General features: G+C 41.0%; 1 protein-coding gene across 7 annotated transcripts in view; it reads left to right on the top strand.

Annotated features, from left to right (window-relative positions):
- The first annotated feature begins 629 nt into the window (after positions 1-629).
- The window catches only part of GPR1 (G protein-coupled receptor 1), a 49816-nt gene continuing 41263 nt past the window's right edge, over positions 630-9182 (top strand). The window contains exons 1-3 of one of the 7 annotated variants that reach the window (XM_025404726.1): positions 630-865; positions 1062-1313; positions 5610-5724. The gene's annotated coding sequence lies outside the window, so the exon portion shown is untranslated. Of the gene's footprint in view, positions 866-1061; positions 1314-5290; positions 5484-5605; positions 5725-9182 lie in introns of those variants that run through there. The other 6 variants (XM_025404727.1, XM_025404728.1, XM_025404725.1 and 3 more) reach the window with 6 other exon arrangements.

Genomic DNA, 9182 nt, shown 5'->3' with positions numbered 1-9182 from the left:
TAGGAAAAGAATTAGAAAGAGATACAAAAATTGAAAGTGCAAATTGCTGGAGGATCCAGACGGTGTCCATGAGTGAGGAGGACAGAGGAGAAAGGTGTGGAGCCAGGATGCAATGCCCTGCCAAAAGCGGGCAGGTGGTACTGGGAGTAAGCCACTACGCAGGCAGCTCAAACAGTATCCTTGTTGGGACATGGGTCCAGTGTACCCAAATCTGCTGATTTTTTCATGAGGAGCCAATAATCTAGATGGCTAAGATTCCTGACTTCTAAAGGTTGGAAATTAATTCAAACTCTAGAAAACACTGCTTCACAAACAAAACACATTCACAGCTGCAGTGAGCCCTCAGGCTACCAATTTCCTAATGAAAAATGCAAAAGTAGCAGCTGAACAAGTTTAAAGAGATTGAGAAAATATGCTGTTTTATCTGATCCTTTTCCTTTCCTAAAATGTGGCATTTTGGAAAACTCCAGATACACTTACATCATAGCCACAATTATCTGCAGTTTAATGAGAAAAGTAGCATAATTAGAGTAGGTAATTGGGAGTGACCTGAATGTCCACAGCAGCCCTTTCTCTTAAATCAGGGCCAACAATGGTGTCACCCAGATGCTGTTGACTAACTGATGTACAACAGATTTACTTAACCACTGGCAAACCACATTTCCTTTTCCAGGGCAATAACTTAAAAGATTATGTATCTCCCTTTGTTGCAGAGAGAGGAAATACTTCCTAGACTCAGGGCAGCTGTGACCTGTTCTCCCAGAGAAATCATTAAACCACAAGGATTCAGACAGAGCCCAGAGCCCTGAAAACTTTGGTCACGCGCTTTCCCGCAGCAGCCACGGGCACCGGCAACTTCCGAGAGGTGAGTGCTTGCTTTGCCCCCCAAAGCTTCACACCCTGCCTGCATGCCATGTGTCTGAGCCAGTAGATTGTAGTTAAGAAAACCAACCTAAAAATGCTTTGTATCTGGATCTCTTTTGAATTTGCATTTGACATATTAAAAGTAAGGTTTATTCAAATTAGAGATAAAACAGAAGTTGTTCCCCGCATTTCTGCAGGTAATGAGAACTTCGGAAATCTTAGTGGAAGAGATGGAGAACTAAGTCCTCCACAGACTTTCCCACTAAGTATCCTGAAGACTCACTTTCTACACCAGGGAAAACAGAATTAGAAGCAAGAATCTAGACAAGGCTTTGTCCTCATTCAGAAGCCTTTAAGAATTCTCTGCTTTAAGTGGATGAAAACTTCCCTGTATGGCTGGGTTGCCATGGTTCCTTGCTGTGACCCCCAGGGCTACTGAGCCTGCCACTGTGAGTCCATTTCAGTCTCTGGAAAAAGCTTTGTGTGTCTCCAGCCTCACAGTTTAACCAAGTAAGGGCCCCCCAAGTCTAATCTCCTTCCTGACTACCCTGAAGAGCCAGGCCTAAGAAAGGCATTTACACAAGATAGTCATCACCCTGTATGACGGGTGGAAAAAACTGAAGTGTCTTTGTTTCTCATTAATCAGCTTCTTTGTAAGAAAGTGTCCTTTTGTATATCTCTTTTCCAATGCTTTTGTTCCAGATTTCTTTTTCAAACAACAACAAAAAGGTTAGAAAAGATAATTGACAAAAATTATTATGACCTGATGATATCATATTCTCCCAAATGTCTATTTCTAAAATTTCTATCATCAGAGTTTTTAGATGTTTGGGGGAAATATGCTATTTTAGCATCACACAAGAAAGAGCAAGAATAATACTAACCTTAATGATATCAAAAGCTGAAAGGCCAAGTTAGCAACCCCAATTTTTCTCGTGGGGTTGATGGGAGGGGAGGGGATAACCTACTTAAAATCACCCAACCCTTTCTCACTATTAAGTCTTCATTAGATTAATATGAATCTTCTCTTTTACAATGTAATATCTTCAAAAGAACAGTTTTCTAATAGTGATATTTCAAGCATTAGTGGAGAAATGCTATTTGTATGAAATGGGAGATCCTATTCCCCAGAATAATATGATAGTGGCATTGTGTATCTTCCATCTCTGAGCCCAGTTGGCCCTATAGACCTCCTTGCACACATTCTCCTGTCAAAAACCCATTGAGACCAGGCATGGTGCCCCATGCCTGTAATCCCAGCACTTTGGGAGGCTGAGGCAGGAGGATTACTTGAGCCCAGGAGTTTAAGACCTGCCTGAGCAATACAGTGAGACCCTGTCTCTAATTTTATTTTATTTTATTTTTTTTTTTTTTTTTTATTTTTATTTTTTTAATTTTTTTTTTTGGGGACGGAGTCTCGCTGTGCTCCCAGGCTGGAGTGCAGTGGCGTGATCTCGGCTCACTGCAAGCTCCGCCTCCCAGGTTCATGCCATTCTCCCGCCTCAGCCTCCCAAGTAGCTGAGACTACAGGCGCCCGCCACCACGCCGGGCTAGTTTTTTGTATTTTTAGTAGAGACGGGGTTTCACCAAGTTAACCAGGATAGTCTCGATCTCCTGACCTCGTGATCCACCCGCCTCGGCCTCCCAAAGTGCTGGGATTACAGGCTTGAGCCACCGCGCCCGGCCTAATTTTATTTTTATTTTGAGATGGAGTCTTGCTGTGTCGCCCAGGCTGGAGTGCAGTGGCACTATCTCGGCTCACTGCAACCTCCACCTCCTGGTTCAAGCGATTCTCCTGCCTCAGCCTCCCAAGTAGCTGGGGACTACAGGCGCACGCCACCACTTCTGGCTAATTTTTGTATTTTTAGTAGAGACAGGGTTTCACCATATTGGTCAGGCTGGTCTCGAACTCCAGACCTCAGGTGATCCACCCACCTCCACCTCCCAAAGTGCTAGGATTTCAGGTGTGAGCCACCATGCCCAGCTCCTGTCTCTATTTTTAAAAATAAAAAAGTGTATTATAAAAAGAAACCCCTTGAAATACTAGCCATAACAGCCTTCAGAAAATTTGCAAATGATTTTTTAAAAAGTGGCAAAACTGTCCTGAAATCCTTCTACCTGGCAGAAGTTTTGCTATCCCTTCCTCTCATACACTCAATTCTGTAAATATCTCTTCCAATAAGGAGATGGATAGCCCAATGATTAAGTCTCTTAAGATAATGGTATTTGAAGTCAGAACGTCTGGAACCAAACCCCAACTCTGCCACTTACACGAAAGGCTCTCTTAACAGATCTCCAATTAACTGGCCCACCAGCTAAACCAATGCACCAAACAGCCTGGCTGGTATCTACTATACCCTTAATGCTCGGAGGTGGCAAGTAGCTTATCTCTAGTACACCTGAGCACTTCAGCTCCTTTTGCATAACAGATCAACTGCAAGTCATGCCTTAGGGTGTCAAACGGAAGCTCTTCAAACATACATCAAACTATAAGGCACATTTGCAGAGATATTTTATTTATTATTCCTTTTATTTATTGTTTCTTAGACTAATTTCAAAGCTAAGCAAGCATGTGTTTTAATTGTTTTAGGTGGTGGCTAAAACATAAAAACGCATACACTTTCCTGGGTTTCATTGTGTACTGTGCTTAAACTATGCTTGGCACATAGGACAGTCCTTGATCAATGGCATTTCTCTTGTCGCTTTTTATATTCTTTGCTACTCAATGGTTCCTGCTCTAGAGCCAAAAATAAACTCACAAAGTAACCACAACTTCCTGAGATTCTCCTCAATAATGGCTTTTACAGATGAAATTGTGATTTTGTGTGATTATAGAACATAGTATAGACTATAGTAAATACTAATACTGCTAATGCAAAGGAATGGAAACTAGCAGAGCTCTACTAAGTACCCCCTTCACTGACCACATCTATTCATCCAGTCTCACAAAACACTGAAAAATATGCCAAGATTGAATCAAGGGATTGCGGGTAGGTGTGGAAGAGCATATATTCTTATAAAGCAGAGGGATATTTGTAGTTTGAAAAAGTGCACCCCACTTTTTCCGACCCCCACTGTGAGAATTCCTGCTTTAGATTTCCTAGACTTGGTCTTTAACAGTGGACAAAAACAAAAGCCTGTGCTTCTCTGGCAGCTGACCTTTCATGGCCTAACAATGTGCACTTTCAGGTATCACATGGTTAAGCTGAAGTTAGACTATACAAAAATAAAGATAGCAGCCGGGCTCAATGTCTCACGCCTGTAATCCCAGCACTTTGGGAGGTCAAGGCGGGAAGATCACTAGGTCAGGAGATTGAGACCATCCTGGCTAACATGGTGAAACCCCGTCTCTACCAAAAATACAAAAAAAAAAAATATATATATATATATATATATAGGCGTGGGGGCGGGCGCCTATAGTCCCAGCAACTCGGCAGGCTGAGGCAGGAGAATGGCATGAACCCGGGAGGCGGAGCTTGCAGTGAGCCGAGACTGCGCCACTGCACTCCATGCTGGGCAACAGAGTAAGACTCCATCTCAAATAATAATAATAATAATAATAAATAAATAAAATTAAAAAGATAACTAGCTGTCAGAGGTAAGCTTGCCACATCAAGGCGTGCCTACCTTCCAGCTCCATACTTCTCATCCCTTGAATTTATGAATTCTAAGTCCTGCCTCAGGTACACAGATGTGCCCACATCTGCCAGGCCCATAGATGGTGACCGGGATAAAAATCAAACCTTTAGGCCGGGCACTTTGGGAGACTGAGGTGGGTGGGTCACAAGGTCAGGAGTTCGAGACCAGCCTGGCCAATATGGTGAAACCCCATCTCTACTAAAAATACAAAAAAATTAGCTGGGCATGGTGGCGCATGCCTGTAATCCCAGCTACTTAGGAGGCGGTCGTGGAGAATTCCTTGAACAAGGGAGGTGAAGGTTGCAGTGAGCCGTGATCACACCACTGCACTCCAGCCTGGGCAACAAAGCGAGACTCCATCTCAAAAAAAAAAAAAAATCAAATCTTTAAGGCCAGGCATGGTGGCTCATGCCTGTAATCCCAGCACTTTGGGAGACTGAGGTGGGTGGATCAACTGAGGTCAGGAATTCAAGACCAGTGGGGCCAACATGGTGAAACCCCATCTCTACCAAAAATACAAAAATTAACCGGGCATGGTGGCGGGTGCCTGTAATCCCAGCTACTCAGGAGGCTGAGGCAGGAGAATCACTTGAACCTGGGAGGCGGAGGTTGCAGTGAGCCGAGATTGTGCCATTGCACTCTAGCCTGGGCAACAGAGCGAGACTCTGACTCAAAAAAAAAAAAAAAGTTAAAATTCACAATTAACCAATATGTGATTCCATCTCTTCACTATCAGGACACACTGAAGCACAGAAAGTAAAATCTCCTGATGAGCCTTATACCATGCATTTGAAGAACATTCCATCTCTGCTAATTTAACTTAACTTTTCATAAGCAAAAGCCTACCCAGAGAAAGGAGGGGTGGGTGCCCCCATCCATAACTGATTTTCAGCCTGCAGAACAGCTAGTAGCAGTGATTTCCATTCAAAAAACAAACTTGTTACACCAACACATGCTGGTCAAAAGAATAAATTTGTACAGTATGTTCATGGCTTACTTTTCTCTAGGATTGCATGATGAATTTTTATGGAGGGTGGTGGGGGAAGGGAAGAACCACATTCAAAACCCAACATCATTCTTCTCTACACTGTCATTTCAAAAGCCAGATAAAAGTGGAATGAGGAATGCAGCCGTTCTGAACACCACCCTCCATTTCATTCTGGAACCAGGAAGGTACACCCAGGCATGACAATAGCTTCTCTCCTCACAGAAAATTAACTGGTAAGTGCTGTCCTGTTTGTTTTCCTCAAACTGACACATTTACAGCTGACCTGATGAGGATTCCTGCAGATGATTTATTTACAAAACAGTATTTGACTAACTACCAGCTGGCAAAAAAGGAAAAGGACTACTGATCGTTTACAAAATCCTCTGTCTGCAGATTCATATTTTTGGTCTTGGCAAAAGTGTTTAGGGACGATCCTTCAGGGTTCGCTACAGCTGCTGATTAATCCTAAAACACTGCAAGAGAGAAAATGAGCATGTTGCTGGGGTGGGCGGACAAAGAAGAACTTTCAGTAATTTTCTCAGCTTTTACCTACATAATTACAGCTCATAAATCTGGCTTTTAAGGAGTTGTGATCTAGAAATAGTCAAACATCATTTGTGGAAGACTCACTGTTGAGAAACTAGTAGAAAAAATTGGTACTCCGAGAGGAAAACTGGTATCGCCCTCTTTAGATTACAAGGTGGGAAAAAAGTTCTAAACTGAGTTGTATTGCGGTTCCCTGCCACTGGCTCCCCATTTGTACAATGAAAGGTTTGTGATTTGTTGTGCTCTCCCATTTCTTTGTTGTTGTTGCCTTGTCGAATCTCGCTATCAATTTCTTGTTAGAATAATTGGTATCTGGGCTCTCCCAACAAGGGGTAGATGGCTAAATGCAGGGAAGACTGTGGGAGAGAAGAGTTCAGCTATTCAGTTGTTCCTTTTCTAGTCAGAAACTGTGAGCACCAATTGCCTTTTATCTTTTCCTCCAAAAGAAAGCTAATGAAAACCAAATAAAGTTTGATAACAGAACTTTCACTGGCAATAATGCTCTTAAACTGCCTTTTTCACTTAAGGCAGACTCATTCACTCAAGAATCCACAAACCTGTTGTTACATGAATCCGATGGTATTTTCGTTTAAACAAAACAAAACAAAAAAGGCCAAGGGACCTTTCCTGGGTCTCAAGTTACAAGTAATTATTCTTAGTGAATAATTCTCATCATATTTGTACATCTTCCAGACACTAGATTATTATGTTTTTCATGGCCTATTTTGTTATTTTATCTGATTTAAGTCACTTAGTTTATAAAAGGTCATACATTTTCTGTTACTTGACCGCTAATTGTCATGTCCCTGAGATAAATATTTAATAACAGATCATGTTAACCAGAATTATAATCATGTAAAAATAAATGAAGTAGAAAAGATTGAATATGCAAAACTGATAAGAGATGTGTTACTCTGATGGTGAGATTATAGATGTGTCAAGGAGAAAAAACTTCTGTTCCCTCTTAGATTTGTTATTAGGCACCAGCAAATGAAACTGACAGAAGAAAGATTAGCAGGAGAAAACAAAATTTAATTGTATGTATGTAGATATGGGCGTTCCCAAGTAAATGTGACTCAGAGGTTGCTGAGTGAGCTATGATTGTGCCACTGCATTCCAGCCTGGGCAACCAGAACCTAACCCTATCTAAAAACAAAAAAAAACAAAAAAAAAACAAGTGACTCAGATGGGCAGTTAGAATTTGGGGCTTACATGCCATCTTTTTTTTTCTTTTTTTTTTAAGTGTGTGTTTTTTTGTTTTTGTTTTGTTTTATATATGCCATCTTAATAGAATAGGAGAAATGGAAGAGAAGGGCACTTATGGGAAAACAAATGACTTTTTGGAAACATAAATGGGTCCTTAGGAGAACAGACCAGTGATATGATAGTTTTGGTGACAATATCTGTTCAGGTGTGGTGCAGAGACTTCTCATCTCTGGTGATAAGGGTCAGTCTTCCCTGATTGCTTCCAGGGAGGGAATCTATGGCAAGTTAAGGTTTCTTGAGTTCTTTTGGAAGGCTCTGCTTTTAGGCAGATAAGAGACTTCAGAACTCAAATCCCTTCTGCTCAAAGTAGTTTTTATGCCACCCTTGTGTATTCTATACTGCTTCAGGCAATATATCCATTCCTTTTCCCCAAACTTAGTCTAATGGTACATTATTTTTATAACGTTAAAACTGTATAATATTGCCAGGTGCAGTGGTGTGCAGCTAGAGTCCTAGCTACTCAGGAGGCTGAGGCAGGAGGATCTCTTGAACCCAAGAGATGGAGTCCAGCCTGGGCAATATAGTGAGATCCTGTCTCTAGGGAAAAAAAAAAACATCTATTTTTTTTCAGGTATGAATTACCATATAAACCACGAAGTTAAACTTTTAAATCTGGTGGTGATATTCAGTCCTAATTCACCTGGTTTCTTTGGTGACATTAACTTCAGTATGGCTACTACCTCATCATAGACACTATGCCACAATAAAAACTGGTAGTAGAAAATTAAAAGGTAGAAAAGGGATAACCAGTTAAATCAAGATTAATAACATAGCACTCTCTTGAACTTGGACAATTTCCAAATATGCCTCAAATCTATAACTGCACAATATCTTTACACTTGTAATTTTGATTTTGCCAAGTCGTCCCGAGCTTTGCCTCTAACTTGTCTCATGGCATGAGGCAGTGTAAACTCTCTGGACCTCAGCTTCCTTTCCTTTACAATAAATCAAATGGACAAGATTCCTTCCAAAACTCTCCAATTCCTTTTTGGGTTTTTTTTTTACCCCTTCTTATTAAGTCGTTACTCAATGTGATCTATATAATGGGTTATCTAGCATATACAATGGGTACTTAATATTTAGTGAAAAAAATCTTCTATTCAGACTCTGTTTTCATATTTTTCAACATGAACTTGATCTTATTATGTTCCGATTATTTTACTGAGACTCAAATAAGTGGAAAAATGTTCTTCATTGTTAAAGAAAGTGGCATCAAAAGGAATAAAATATAACATGAATCAGGCACGAATTTTTGCTAGAAATTATGCAATCCTCCCTTCATTGGAGTGGAGAAGGGCAGGGGTGAGGAATGGGACCTGGCTTTGCCTACAGAAAAGTTTATCTCTGGGCGAAGCAAATTGACCTAGGGGAGATCCAATTGCCCAAACTTGGTCTCGTTGCCTTTTATTCAGCAAACAAACTCAGCTAGCCCATGTAAATCGAGTGTGTGAAACATTGCAAACAGCAACTCTCTACAGGACAGGTGCAAATAAAGACCTGTTTTGTGATAAAAAGAATTCAACAAAGCAAATAAATAAGGTATGTTAGGGCTTTTTGGATGATGTAATATTTTTGTTTTACTCTCAGTTTTCACCTTCATCGTCAGGCAGAGGAAGATGGAAACTGTAAAATTTGGGTTACTTATTTGGAAGACTAATATTTTCCCCTGTCAGAGAGGTGTTTAGCATTAACTAAGAGAATCTACCTGTATTTGTCATTGTCAATCAAGCAAATATTGACTGAACCCTCAGTTAGTGTGATGGGAGAAGACAGGGGATTTTTTTTTTTTTGAGATGGAGTCTAGCTCTGTCGCCCAGGCTGGAGTGCAGTGGCCGGATCTCAGCTCACTGCAAGCTCCGCCTCCCAGGTTTATGCCATT

The sequence above is a fragment of the Theropithecus gelada genome, chromosome 12 (assembly GCF_003255815.1).
Source record: "Theropithecus gelada isolate Dixy chromosome 12, Tgel_1.0, whole genome shotgun sequence".
NCBI classification, from domain to species: Eukaryota; Metazoa; Chordata; class Mammalia; order Primates; family Cercopithecidae; genus Theropithecus; species Theropithecus gelada.
This window is presented reverse-complemented; position numbering and strand designations above follow the sequence as displayed.